Genomic DNA, 15,789 nt, shown 5'->3' with positions numbered 1-15,789 from the left:
TCATTACTTATGTGCTTAGAAGGAGGGTTCATAATATTACACTCTTTAATGAAAAATGCAAGTGAAAGACAAATTAGAAAACTGCCTGGAAGAAGCACATCTAGTCAGTGATGGCTCTAAAGTAGGATTCCAGGTCTCCTCAATCCCAGACCAAGTGTTTTACAAACAATTGTGATGTCAATCTTATCAAGTGTGCCCAGTTTCCTCCTTCTCCTCACCCCAAATTACCCTTCAGAATGCCATGCTTCTGGTTAGAATACCTCAAATTCCTGCAATCACTATTGCTATTTCTTCAAGGTAAAAACAAAAACTACCTTCAAAAGTGTCACTGAGGATCTTTGCTAAAAATGGTTTTCTGGACCTCACCCTGGACCTGCTGAATGAGAAGTGTTAGGGGTTGGACATTTAAACAAACTCCCCAGGTGACTCTGACACACACTGAAGAGAACCACTAGCCAGCGGGATGAAGGCCAATTCCTTAGCTTCAAACTAAAGCCCCTCTATGTTTGGCCTACATCTCAAACTTCCCTCAATTGCAATTCTTTCCATTGGACTTTGTGCTCCAGCAATTCTTTCTAGTCAGAGCTCTCTGACCACACCTCTCTGGGCCTTTGTATTCATCCCCTCTGTCTGGAAAATCTCTTTCCCCACCCATCTCTACATCTCCACCTACATGGCAAACTAATCACTCTTGAAACCAGGTCAGTCTGCTCCTATTTTCCCAGACTTTATACTTAGAAGCAAAATCAATCACTTCTGCTATGATGTCTTCTAAGAGCATGTGGATATATGTGTTTGTTTGCATTGTGTGCAACTAGGTGCCCTCAGTTCCTAGATACAAAGGAAACAATAAACGTTTGATGAAAGAACAACAAAGTTTGCAGGATGTGTTAGCTGTCACAACGCTTCTGCAAATCACTTGTGTTGAAATCACATATGGACTATTCAGTTATAGAGCACCATTATTTCCAGATGATACTGTTGCCATCAAAATATAAAAACATTTCCTATGATACTCATGGAGATAGAATAAAAACATCTTCCAAAACTCCCTTTAGTCAATATCTATGCCAATTGGAACAATATCAGAAGCCTTCCTTCCTTCCTCCTTCCCTCTTTCTTCCTTCCTTCCTTCCTCCCTCCCTCCCTCCCTTCCCTCCCTCTCTCCCTCCCTCTCTCCATCTCCCTTTCTTTCTTTTCTTTTTCTTTTCTTTTTCTTTCCTTTTCTTTCTTTTCTTTCTCAGCACAGCCTCTCAGGGTTATAGACTGTTGCCTGTAATATGAAAAAGCAGCTTCTATGGTTTCACTAACATTATACACGGACGAGATTATTTGGAAATGTTGACTTCCCTTAAAGTCTTCATTTTTCTTTCTTTCTTTTGCTCTTACAGATCAGATAATTATTTGCTGGCCAGGACTGTTTGAGTTTCCATTTCGGTTCTTTTAGAATCTGATATTAGTTTTACAGTTGCTGCACTTTTAGGAGACTGTCTATGAAATTCCAGTACACATTCAATGCTTTATTTTTTATATTCTTCTTTAGCCAAGGGAAATTTTACACCTCAGGACTCCTAATTTTGAATTTTGAATGTAATATATGTGCAAAGAATTATCACATAATGGCCCCCAGAATCATTTATTCCAAACACATATTTGTTGGATACTATAGCCAGGTAAGTTAAATGGAGAACAAAGAAAATGACAATGAAAATCAAGTCCTGAGAAATATCCTTAGTTCGATGAGCATGAAGATGTCCAAGGGTATCATCACAGAGAAAACATTGGTTACTTTTGTAAGAGTAGATTTCTTATAATATGGTAGAGTTAAGACAGAATGAAATAAATATTATAATAGAAACATATGCAAAGTGTTGTAGGAACACTGTGGAGAGAGGGATAATCCTGATTGGGGAAATTTGGGAAGAATACAAGGAGGAAGTATTTGGGTTGAGTATTTATTTATTTATTTATTTATTAATTAGAGAATAGTTGATTTACAATGTTTCAGGTGTACAGCAAAGTGATTCAGTTATACATATACGTATATTGATATATATTAATACATGTATTCTTTTTCAGATTATTTTCCATTATAGATTATTACAAGATATTGAATATAGTTCTCTGTGCTATATAGTGAATCCTTATTGTTTATCTATTTTATATACAGTAATGTGTATCTGTTAATCCCAAGCTCCTAATTTATCCCTCCCCCCTTTTCCCTTTGGTAACTATAAGTTTGTTTTCTATGTCTGTGAGTCTATTTATGTTTAGTGAATAATTTCATTTGTATCAGTATAATTTTTTGAGATTCCATGTATAAGCAATACCATATGATGTTTGTCTTTCTCTGTCTGGCTTACTTCACTTAGTATGATAATCTCTAGGTCCATCCAAGTTGTTGCAAATGGCATTTTTCATTTTTTTATGGATGAGTAGTAATCCACTGTGTATATAAATACATCTTCTTTATCCATTCATTTGTCAATGGACATTTAGATTGCTTCCTCATTTCGACTATTGTAAATAGTACTGCTATGAACATTGGGGTGTACATATCTTTTAGAATTAGAGTTTTTGTCTTTTCCAGAGATATGCCCAGGAGTGGGATTGCTGGATGGGTTGAGTATTTAAATAGGAACACGAATATAGGGAAGAATGGAGAAGAGCAGAACAGTCAAAGTTTAGGAATTTTATTTGGGGGCCATATTTTACCAGTATTGTTTCATTTTGTTAAAAGCTGGAGATTAGTTTGTAGGATAAACTGCCTTAGAGTGGCCTGGGATTTTTATAAAGCAAATTGACTACTCCATTTCTAACTTTCCACGGAGTGGCAGAGGTGGTCAGGGTAGAAGGTTATTGTTCCATTCAGCAATCCAACTAAATTACACACTGCTCATTTCCCCTACTTTCTTCAAAAACAAATAAGAGGGAAAAAAACCCTCAGCTTTTATTTTTCTCAGGAAAATAAACTATTATTGACTAGGCAGAAATAAAAATGAATATGTATATAATTTATCCATTTCACTGCTTTTTTTTTTTAATCTAGAAATAACCCTGCTGATTGAAATTGCTGCCCTGTGGGAACAAAGATATCCTGGATGGGCCAGCATATTTCCCCCTCATAGTGCAGACACTGAGGCCCTATTTTGTGCACGTTCTTGCTCTTTGCAGCTGTGACCCTTCTCCCTGTAGAGAGCATCTGCTCTTTTCCGCACTAAGCACGTCCCAGACTGCTGCATGCTCTGACTGGCTCTTCCACAGCAGTCATCAGTACTATTGCTTCAGGTTGGTTTTTTCCTCCATGGGTGAAATTAAACTCCTGATCATCCAAGTATTTCCAGCGTTTGTGAATTAACTTTAGGAATGAGAACCTGGAGGAATTCTTTGTAAGCAAAAAAGAACAAAATTTTAGGAAAAAGTGTAAGGGAAATTTAGGAAGCATGGATTGCAACAAAACTCACGTCATCCTACTCCTCTTAAGTGACTCTGTTTGCAGTTTAATAACATCCTGTAGACTGAAAAAGCATGGGTGATATTTATAAGCAAAACAATTCAATATAAAATATATAAGGTCTGCTAGTCTATAAATAAAATATGTTGAGGAAATGCCATTAAACAGTAAACTCAAAATAAATTTATAAAGGAAGATGACACAGCACATTCAGAAGCATTCTGTTTCTGAGCTACAAAAAACAAGCCATTATTAGGTTTAGCCCTAGCACCAGCAGAGGGCACGTGACTTCTGGAGCCAAGGTCATCTAACGTGAGTAGGAATCTGGGCACTGTCTTGGCTGAAGTTTCAGTGAAACTTCAATTTTTAATAAGTACAATCTTTTCTTTTGAAGGCTCTCTTTATTAATTCATTCATGGTTTTCTGCCAGTTTTTCATGATCTGAGACTGAAATAGTCATTCACTAGGAAATATCACTGCAACTGATTAACAGATACTTCAGAAGCTGTGATTTATCTCTTTGCTAATTCCCAAGGGATTTACTTTTAATAAGATAAAACTGAATTAAATTTTGTGCATCATAATTTTCATATTCGATTTTATATTTAAAAAATAAAAACTTTCAATCCAAGAACATGGTATATCTTTCCATCAGTTTGTGTTGTCTTCAATTTCTTTCCTCAGTTTCTTATAGCTTTCAGAGTGCACATCTTTCACTTCCTTAGGTAGGTTTATTCCTAGGTATTTTATTCTTTTTGATTCAATGGTTAATAGGATGTTTCCTTAATTTCTCTTTATGATCTTTCATTGTTGGTATATAGAAGTGCAAGCCAGGGGGTTGAGGGAGCAAAGAACTGGGAATTTGGTGTTAGTAGATGCAAACTATTACACATAGAATGGATAAACAACAAGGTCCTACTGTATAGCACAGGGAACTATATTCAATATCCTGGCATAAACCATAATGGGAAATAACATAAAAAAGAATGTATATATGTGTATAACTGAGTTACTTTGCTGTTCAGTAGAAATTAACACAACATTGTAAATCAACTATACATCAATAAAAATAAATTTTAAAAAAAGGAATGCAAAAGACTTCTGTATATTAATTTTGTACCCTGCAACTTTAACAAATTCATTTATGAGTCCTAGTAGTTTTCTGGGAGGGTCTTTAGGATTTTCTGTTTATAGTATCATGTCATCTGCAAACAGTGACAGTTTTACTTCTTCCTTTCCAATTTGGATTCCTTTTATTTGTTTTCCTTCTCTGTTTGCTATGGCTAGGACTTCCAAAACTATGTTGAATAAAAGTGGCAAAAGTGGGCATCTTTGTTCTTTGATTAGAAGAATGAATATTTTAAAAATAACCATACTACCCAAGGCAATCTACAGATTTAATGCAATCCCTATACAAATACCAATGACATTTTTCACAGAACTGGAGCAAATAATTTTAAAATTTACATGGAAACACAAAAGAACCCAAATAGCCAAAACAACCTTGAGAAAGAAGAATGAAGCTGGAGGATCATGCTCACTGACTTCAGACTATACTACAAAGCTAAAGTCATCAAAACAATATGGTACTGGCACAAAAACAGACACATAGATTAATGGAACAGGATAGAAAGCCCAGAAGCAAACCGATGCACTTATGGTCAGTTAATCTACAAGAGTATACAATGGAGAAAAAACAGTCTCTTCAATAAATGGTGGTGGGAAAATTGAACAGCTACTTATAAAAGAATGAAATTAGAACATTCTCTAACACCATATACAAAAATAAATTCAAAATGGATGAAAGACCCAAATGTAAGACCAGATACTATAAAATTCTAGAGGAAAACATAGGCAGAACACCCTTTGATGTAAATCACAGCAATATTTTTTTGGATCTGTCTCCTAGAGTAATGGAAACAAAAGCAAAAATAAATGAATGGAACCTAATTAAACTTAAATCTTTTGCACAGCAAAGGAAACCATAAACAACATAAAAAGACAACCTATGGACTGGGTGAAAATATTTGTAAATGATGCAACCATCAGGCAATTAATTTCCAAAATTAATAACAAATAGTTCATAGAGCTCAATATCATAAAAACAAACTGAATCAAAAAATGGGCAGAAGATCTAAATACACATTTCTTCAAAGAAGACATACATATAGCCAATAGGTACATGAAAAGATGTTCAACATTGCTAATTATTAGAGAAATGCAAATCAAGACTACAATGAGGTACCACCTCACACCAGTCAGGATAACCATCACAAAGTTTACAAACAATAAATGCTGGAGAGGATGTGGAGAAAAGGGAACTTTCCTAGATTGTTGGTGAGAATATAAATTGGTGCAGCCACTATGGAGGGCAGTATGGAGGTTCCTTAAAAAGCTAAAAATACAGCTACCATATGATCCAGCCATCCCACTCCTGGGCATATATCTGGAAAAGATGAAAACTCTAATTCAAAAAAATGCATGCACCCCAATGTTCATTACTGCACTATTTACAATAGTGAGAACATGGAAGCAACCTAAATGTCTATGGACAGATGACTGGATAAAGAAGATGTGGCATATATATATATATATATATATATATATATATATATATATATATATATATAATGGAATATTACTCACCCATAAAAAAGAACAAAATAATGCCATTTGCAGCAACATGGATGGACCTAGAGATTGTCATACTAAATGAAGTAAGTCAGACAGAGAAAGACAAATATCATATGATATCCCTTTTAGTGGAATCTAGAAAAATGACACAAATGAACTTATTTACAAAACAGAAATAGACTCACAGACATAGAAAACAAACTTATGGTTACCAAAGGGGATAGTGGGGTGGTGAGGGGATAAATTAGGAGTTTGGGATTAACAAATACGCACTACTATATATAAAAGTGATGAACAACAAGGACCTACTCTATAGCACAGGAAACTATATACAAAATCTTGCAATAACCCATAACAGAAAAGAATCTGAAAAAGTGTATATATATAATATATGTATTTATATTTAGCTGAATCATTTTGCTGTACACCTGAAACATTGTAAATCAACTATACTGTAAATCTCCTACACATGAACCTTCAAGTTGCGAACTTTCAAAGATGCAAATGTGCATTCACATGTCCAATCATGCAACTTAGTTCACATGTCTGGCGTATATTGTCACATGCATGTATCCTCTACAAGTGGTTGTGCTTCTGTGTACTTTACTGTACAGTACTGTCTAGAGTACAGATTCTTTATTTCAAGCCCAGGATGTCTGGAAGCAAGCATAAAAGCAGTGGTATATAGCTGGTTGTGTTAGTTGGGTACCTAGGCTAAATTTGTTGGACTTATGAACAAATTGGACTTACAAACGTGCTGTCAGAATGGAGCTTGTTCATATGCAGGGGACTTACTGTACTTCAATAAAAAATTGGGGGAAAAATAAAAATTTTTAAATGGTTTCAAAAACTTGTAATATGGAAGTTGATGGATGTGTTAATTTTATTATGGTAATCATTTCACAATATATATCAAATCATCATATTGTAAACCTTAAACTTATCATATATTATATGTCAATTATATTTCAATAAAGCTGGGGGGAAAGAAATGGTCTCAGAAGTAAGGTACATTTCACTGAACAAAAATTCTCAATCATTTCACAGCTGCAATTTAAATTTTATTTAAGAATGCATAATTGAAAGAATACAAAGTTTGACATAGCATGCTTCAAGTTTTTCCTTTATAATACACTTAAGGTTTTTTTTTTCCATTCAGAAGATGGATTGCAATATGTGTGATGTAGAAGGATTTAAGAGAAAATACAGAAAATGTAATGAACCATAACTTAAAAAAAATCCTTAAATAATGGAAAGTTATAGACCCTGGAATTTACTCTAAAAACAAATGCTGTGGGTTGGAAAGGAAGAAGGGGAGGCTTTAATAACCTTCCAAATAAAATAAGACAACCATTCTGTACCAGCTGGAATCGGAGGAGATAAAAACCACCATCCCTACAGTGGTCCTTAATGTGGAAATAATAAAATATGAGAACATTTTTTTCACAGTGTTCAGTACAGCTGGTCACATATTACATGTCTTTGAATAGCTTTGATGGTGTCAAAGTCATGGGGGTAGGGGAAAGAAAGGTGACTTAGAGGATACTTTACAGCTTTTTTACCCTTCCTTTCTTCCTTTTCTTTTCTTTTCTTTTCTTTCCTCCATCCCTCCCTCCTTTCCCAATGAGTTTCACCTAGTGCTATGGTTCTTCTGAGCAGAGTTAGATCTTCAGACACATAGGAGCACGTCTTATTCCTTAGAAGGAGCTCTCCCAGTAAAGAGATATGACTGGCTGTCAGTTGAACTCTGAAAATTTTAAATCACGTTATTAGCTATGAACACATTTGACAAAATTAGTTTTCCTTTTGTTTAACCAAACATGTTTAGAAATGGATTTGATACAGTATTATGACGTTTAAATATATTGTCAACTATTGTTTGTTAAATGCTATGTAATTAGTGATACACTTGATTTTTAAAAAAATCTTAAGAAATTTATACTTTCTGATTTTATGTCTCTCAGATTAAATGCCTTGTTAGAGTCTTTGTGACATGATAAGATAAGCATTTAGAAAGTTTTTAATCCCTAATAAGTAATACTTTAAAGGCTTCCTTGCTATTTCACTGTTATTCTTGGGCTGGTCAGTGATTTCCAAATGTAATGTTTCATTGCTATTTATTTCTTGTTTCTACCAAGACTTTCTAATACTATTTGTGCCTGCTGGAAAAATGCTCTGAAATACTGTTCAGTTCTTCACTAAGAAAAAAACTTTTTTTCTTTACTCATGGCTGCATGAACTCAGCTTATTTTAGTGAAGTTCTGTGACTCAAGTTTCAATATTTAGCAGATTTTTGTTATATTTTATCATTGTATCTAGTATGGTACTTTTAACGATGTCTGACTTTTTGCAAGGTGTCTGATTTTTCCCTTTTGCTGGTATTTCAAAAATTATTTATTATCAAGCAAGACTTCCATAAGAGGTTAAAAATATCATCTGGTATTAAATAACTTAGATTACTAAAATCCATTTAATAACATTGCCTGACAAAATATACATTCCACGAGGGCAGGAATCTTTGCTTTGTTCATCTATATAGCTTAAATGCCTAGAATAGTGTTTGGCACAGAGGAGATGCTCAATAAATATTGGTTGAATAAATTGTATGCATTCTTTTAAAAATAGTACAAGAAGTCCTCTACATACATATGAGTTCCATTGTGAGAGCACGTTCATAAGTCCAATTTGTTTGTAAGTCCAACAAATTTAGCCTAGGTACCCAACTAACACAATTGGCTATGTAATATTGTACGGTAATAGGTTTATAATACTTTTCACACAAATAACACATAAGAAACAAACACAAAAAATAAAGAAAACATTTTTAATCTTACAGTACAGTACCTTGAAAAGTACAGTAGTACAGTACAAGAGCTGGCATACAAGGGCTGGCATCGAGTGAACAGGCAAGAAGAATTACTGCCTGGAGGAGGAAGAGGAGGTGAGAGTGATGGAGCGATCCAGTGATGTCTGTGTAGTAGCTCTGTTTTTCTTGTCATAGATGACATGGTAGCACTGGATTGCATTCTGAATGGCTGCTACAACCTTCATGTACCATTCTACATTTGGGTCCTGTGTCTCAAAAACAATGTTTCCATCATTATAACTTGGCGCTTCTTAGCAGTACCAGCTATATCACCACAGCTTTTACATTTGCTTCCAGACATCCTGGGCTTGAAATAAAGATACTATACTACTGTACTCTCAGTACTGTAGAGTAAAGTACACAGAAGCACAACCACTTGTAGCACGTGCATGCACGTGATAATGTACGCCAGACACGTGAACTAACTTACGTGATTGGACATGTGAACGCACGTTTGTATCTTTGAAAGTTCGCAACTTGAAGGTTTTTATGTAGGGGACTTACTGTATGTTCAAAAATTGTTTTCTCTTTGCTCTGGTCTGAATTGTGTCCCCACAAAATTCATATTTTGGAGACCTAGTCTCTAATGTAATTGTATTTGGAAGTAGTGTTTTTAGGATATAATTAAGGTTAAATGAGGTTCATAAAGGTTGGATCCAAATCCAATAGGATTGGTGGCCTTACAAGGATAGGAAGGGAGATATCTCTCTCTCTCCAAGTGTGTGTACTGAGGAAAGGCCACGTGAAGACACGAGAGGGGCCATCTGCAACCCATAGAGAGTCCTCACGAGACCCTGACTCTGCTGGCACTATGATTTTGGACTTTCTTAATTTCTGTTATTTAAGCCACCCAGTCTATGGCATTTTGTTATGGCAGCCTGAGCTAACATACTTAGGAAGTAGAAGGGACACAATAAACTGAATAATAATTGTGAATATAATGGTGAGGGAGAAACTTCAAAATTTTAAACTCTGAATTTTTTATAAGTATTGTAACTCTTCAAAAAAATGAAACAATTATTCAAAAATAAAATCTGACAATTTCATTGTCAGAAGGTTTGATTTGTCTGTTTGAGAATGTGAGCTTCTTAAGCTTAATCTGGACACCATCCCAACACCAGGAGTCTGTCTAAGATATGTTAGGACACCAGGTGTCATACTGGGCCATTGTTAGGGAACAATGTTTAAAATGGAAGTTCTCTGATGACAAGTTCCATGACATTTAAGAATGTGTAAAGGGCCTAGAAAAAAATCAGCATTCCATTATAAGCCTGTGAGTTAGAAAATGATGTGAATTTCAAGACACTCAGTTTAGTGGCTAGAGCCATGAAATGGAGATAACAATAGTTTCCATAGATTAAAGAGGTTCTCGCCTACTCTGACTGTAATATGTAAACCAATCCAACACTCTCTGTCTCCATCTTTTCACTTATTTTTTTCCTTAGCTCTTATCACCAACTACCATTTTAAATGTTGTCTTATTTATTTCTGCTTCTTGTCACTAGACTATAAATTCAATGGGCTTTTTCACTTATGTATCTCCAGCACCTAGAATAGTCTGACATGTAAAATGTACACAATATCTTTTGACTGATTGAATGGATGATTGCTGAATTGGATGTTAAAGGGTATGTAGTCTTTTATGGATGTCAGAGACCTGCCAAAAATGATTAAACCCATTTATTCATTTGTTCAACAAATATTTACTAAGTGCATGTTATGTCCCAGACATTGTAGTCAGTTTGGATGTGCAGTGTTGAACCAGATATGTCCCCTGCTCTCAATAGACAGGTTTTGAAATGACCCTAAAATAAGAATGTCTTCAGTCCTGCATAGTCACTGTCTCACCCCTGGGATTTAGGGCTACAAGTGGCAGGCCTGTAACCTGCCCATACGTGAGGCACAGGTGTTTCAACTCATGCAGTTAGTAAGGAAATATTTTGCTACCATGTTTCATGAACTGCACGACAGGCTAAGTGTACAATGTACAGTGTGGGTACCTGTTTCCGGATGGTCAATTAAAATGCAAACAAAATCTTTGATGCTTTAAAAACAAGGATTATCCAAAAGTAGAATGATAAAGACTTTAACTGGCTCTGGATCATTACATTTAGTTCTAAGATGTTTCCAAAAATGTAAGTGAAGCTGTTGGTGATTTAATCAGACCCTTGGGTTTCTCCTAGAATGTCCAAGCTTTTTGAAGCCAATGAAGAAAACACACATACGTAAATCAGTGTGGAGTAACAACACACTAGAAACAAAACCAGAAGATTCTCAGCCCCATTCTTCAGCTCAGTGAGTGCATGGTCGTCCACCAGCTACACATCAGAAAAGCCGGAACCCTTGGACACAACCTGTGTCTTTGTATTTACTTGACTGATTTAAGAAGATTTATACAACATCTACCATGTACCAGGCTCTCCTAAGCACTTCACAAAAATTTCATTTCATAGTCATAAGAGCAGGTCAAAAACCAAGCCATAGAGGCATTAAATATAAGTTGTTCGAGGTTGCCAACCTAGTACTGGGCAAGGTTGGCTGCTTCTCACTAGTTATCTATTTTACACTTGGCAGTATATATATGTCCATGCCACTCTCTCACTTTGTCCAAGCTTACCATTCCCCATCTTTGAGTCCTCAAGTCCATTCTTTATGTCTGCGTATTTATTCCTGTCCAGCCCTATGTTCTTTAGAAACTTTTTTTTTTTAGATTCCATATATATGTGTGTTAGCATATGGTATTTGTTTTTCTATTTCTGACTTACTTCACTCTGTATGACAGACTCTAGGTCCATCCACCTCACTACACACAACTCAATTTCATTTCTTTTTATGGATGAGTAATATTCCATTGTACATATGTGCCACATCTTCTTTATCCATTCATCTGTTGATGGACACCTAGGTTTCTTCCATGTCCTCACTATTGTAAATAGAGAGGCAATGAACACTGTGGTACATGACTCTTTGAGAATTATGGTTTTCTCAGGGTATATACCCAGTAGTGGGATTGCTGGGTCATATGGTAGTTCTATTTTTAGTTTTTTAAAGAACCACCATACTGTTCTCCATAGTGGCTGTATCAATTTACATTCCCACGAACAGTGCAAGAGGGTTCCCTTTTATCCACACGGTCTCCAGCATTTACTGTTTGTAGATATTTTGATGATGGCCATTCTGACCAGTGTGAGGTGGTACCTCACTGTAGTTTTGATTTGCATTTCTCTAATGATTAGTGATGTTGAGCATTCTTCCATGTTTGTTGGCAATCTGTATTTCTTCTTTGGAGAAATGTCTCTTTAGGTCTTCTGCCCATTTTTGGATTGAGTTGCTTGTTATTTTGATACTGAGCTGCATGAGCTGCTTGTAAATTTTGGAGATTAATCCTTTGCCAGTTGCTTCACTTGAAAATATTTTCTCCCATTCTGAGGGTTGTCTTTTGGTCTTGTTTATGGTTCCCTTTGCTGTGCAAAAGCTTTGAAGTTTCATTAGGTCCCAGCTGTTTATTTCTGTTTTTATTTCCATTTCTCTAGGAGGTGGTCAGAAATGATCTTGTTGTGATTTATGTCATAGAGTGTTCTGCCTATGTTTTCCTCTAAGAGTTTTATAGTGTCTGGCCTTACATTTAGGTCTTTAATCCATTTTGAGCTTATTTTTGTGTATGATGTTAAGGAGTGATATAATCTCATACTTTCACATGTACCTGTCGTTTTCCAGCACCACTTATTGAAGAGGCTGTCCTTTCTCCACTGTACATTCTTGCCTCCTTTATCAGAGATAAGGTGACCATATGTGTATGGGTTTATCTCTGGGCTTTCTATCCTGTTCCATTGATCTATATTTCTGTTTTTGTGCTAGTACCATATTGTCTTGATTACTGTAGCTTTGTAGTATAGTCTGAAGTCAGGGAGCCTGATTCCTCCAGCTTCTTTTACCTTTCTCAAGATTGCTTTGGCTTTTCGGGGTCTTTTGTGTTTCCATACAAATTGTGCATGTTTTGTTCTAGTCCTGTGAAAAATGCCATTGGTAGATTGATAAGGATTGCATTGAATTTGTAGATTGCTTTGGGTAGTAGAGTCATTTTCACAATGTTGATTCTTCCAATCCAAGAACATGGTATGTCTCTCCATCTGTTTGTATCATCTATAATTTCTTTCACCAGTGTCTTATAGTTTTCTGCATACAGGTCTTTTGTCCTTAGGTAGGTTTATCTCTAGGTATTTTTTCTTTTTTCTGCAATGGTAAATGGGAGTGTTTCCTTAATTTCTCTTTCAGATTTTTCATATTAGTGTATCAGTATGCAAGAGATTTCACACATTAATTTTGTATCCTGCTACTTTATCAAACTCACTGATTACCTCTAGTAGTTTTCTGGTAGCATCTTTAGGATTCTCTATGTATAGTATAGTATCATGTCATCTGCAAACTGTGACAGTTTTACTTCTTCTTTTCTGTTTTGGATTCCTTTTATTTCTCTGATTGCCTTGGCAAAAACTTCCAAAACTATGTTGAATAACAGTGGTGAGAGTGGGCAACCTTGTCTTGTTCCTGATCTTAGTGCAAATGGTTTCAGTTTTTCACCATTGAGAATGATGTTGGCTGTGGGTTTTTCATATATGACCTTCATTATGTTGAGGTAACTTTCCTCTATGTCTACTTTCTGGAGGGTTTTTTTAATAAATGGGTGTTGAATCTTGTCGTAAGCTTTTTCTGCATCTATTGAGATGATCATATGTTTTTTCTCCTTCAATTTGTTAATATGGTGTGTCACATTGATTGACTTGCATATATTAAAGAATCCTTGCACTCCTGGGATAAACCCCACTGATCATGTTGTATGATCATTTTAATGTGCTCCTGGATTCTGTTTGCTGGTATTTCATTGAGGATTTTTGCCTGTGTTCATCAGTGATACTGACCTGTAATTTTCTTTTTTGTAACATCTTTGTCTGGTTTTGGGGACAGGGTGATGGTGGCCTCATAGAATGAGTTTGGGAGTGTTCCTCTCTCTGCTATATTTTGGAAGATTTTGAGAAGGATAGATGTTATCTCTTCTCTAAATGTTTGATAGAATTCGCCTGTGAAGCCATCTGCTCCTGGGCTTTTGTTTGTTGGAAGATTTTTAATCACAGTTTCAATCTCAGTGCTTGTGATTGGTCTGTTTATATATCCTATTTCTTCCTGTTTCAGTCTCAGAAGGTTGTGCTTTTCTAAGAATTTGTCCATTTCTTCCAGGTTGTCCATTTTATTGGAATATAGTTGCTTGTAGTAATCTCTCATGATCCTTTGCATTTCTGCAGTGTCAGTTGTTACTTCTCCTTTTTCATTTCTAATTCTGTTGATTTGAGTGTTCTCCCTATTTTTCTTGATGAGTCTGGCTAATGGTTTATCAATTTTGTTTATCTTCTCAAAGAACCAGTTTTAGTTTTATTGAGCTTTGCTGTCATTTCCTTCATTTCATTTTTGTTTATTTCTGATCTGCTCTTTATGGTTTCTTTCCTTCTGCTAACTTTGGAGTTTTTTGTACTTTTTTCTCTAATTGCATTATGTGTAATGTTAGGTTTTTTATTTGAGATATTTCTTGTTTCTTGAGGTAGCATTATATTGCTATAAACTTCCCTCTTTGAACTGCTTTTGCTGCATCCCATAGATTTTGGGTCATCGTGTTTTCATTGTCATTTGTTTCTAGGTCTCTTTTGATTTCCTCCTTGATTTCTTCAGTGGACTCTTCATTATTTAGTAGTGTATTGTTTAGCCTCCATGAGTTTGTATTTTTTCCAGAATTTTTCCTGTAATTGATATTTAATTTCATAGCATTCTGGTCAGAAAAGATACTTGATATGATTTCAATCTCATTAAATTTACCAAGGCTTGTTTTGTGACCCAAGATATGATCTATCCTGGAGATTATTTCATGAGCACTTGAGAAGAAAGTGTATTCTCTTGGTTTTGCATGGAATGTCCTATGAATATCAATTAAGTTATCTTGTTTAATATACCATTTAAAGTGTGTGTTTCCTTATTTACTTTCCTTTTGGATGAGCTGACTATTGCAGAAACCAGGGTGTTAAAGTCCCCTACTATGATTGTGTTACTGTCGATTTCCCCTTTTATGGCTGTTAGCATTTGCATTATGTATTGAGGTGCTCCTGTGTTGGGTGCATAAATATTTACATTTCTTATATCTTCTTCTTGGATTGATCCCTTGATCATTATGTAGTGTCCTTATTTGTCTCTTGTAATAGTCTTTATTTTAAAGTCTATTTGTCTTATAGAAGAATTAGTACTCCAGCTTTCTTTTGATTTCCATTTGCATGGAATATCTTTTTCCATCCCCTTACTTTCATTCTGTATGTGTCCGTAGGTCTGAAGTGGGTCTCTTGTAGACAGCATATATACAGGCCTTGTTTTTGTGTCCATTCACCCAGTCTATGTCTTTTGGTTGGAGCATTTTTTAATCCATTTACATTGAAGGTGATTATCGATATGCATGCTCCTATTACCACTTTCTTAATTGTTTTGGGTTTGTAATTGTAGGTCTTTTCCTTCTCTTGTGTTTCCTGCCTAGAGAAGTTCCTTTAGCATTTGTTGTACAGCTGGCATGGTGGTGCTGAATTCTCTTATGTTTTGCTTGTCTATAAAGGTTTTAATTTCTCCATTGAATCTGAATGATATCCCTGCTGGGTAGAGTAATCTTGGTTGTAGGTTTTTCCCTTTCATCACTTTAAATATGTCCTGCCACTCCCCTCTGGCTTGCAGAGTTTCTGCTGTACGATTAGCTGTTAACCTTATGGGGCATCCCTTATATGTTATTTGTTGCTTTACCCTTGTTGAT

This window comes from Mesoplodon bidens (assembly GCF_964165515.1).
Source record: "Mesoplodon bidens genome assembly, chromosome: 1".
NCBI classification, from domain to species: Eukaryota; Metazoa; Chordata; class Mammalia; order Artiodactyla; family Ziphiidae; genus Mesoplodon; species Mesoplodon bidens.
This window is presented reverse-complemented; position numbering follows the sequence as displayed.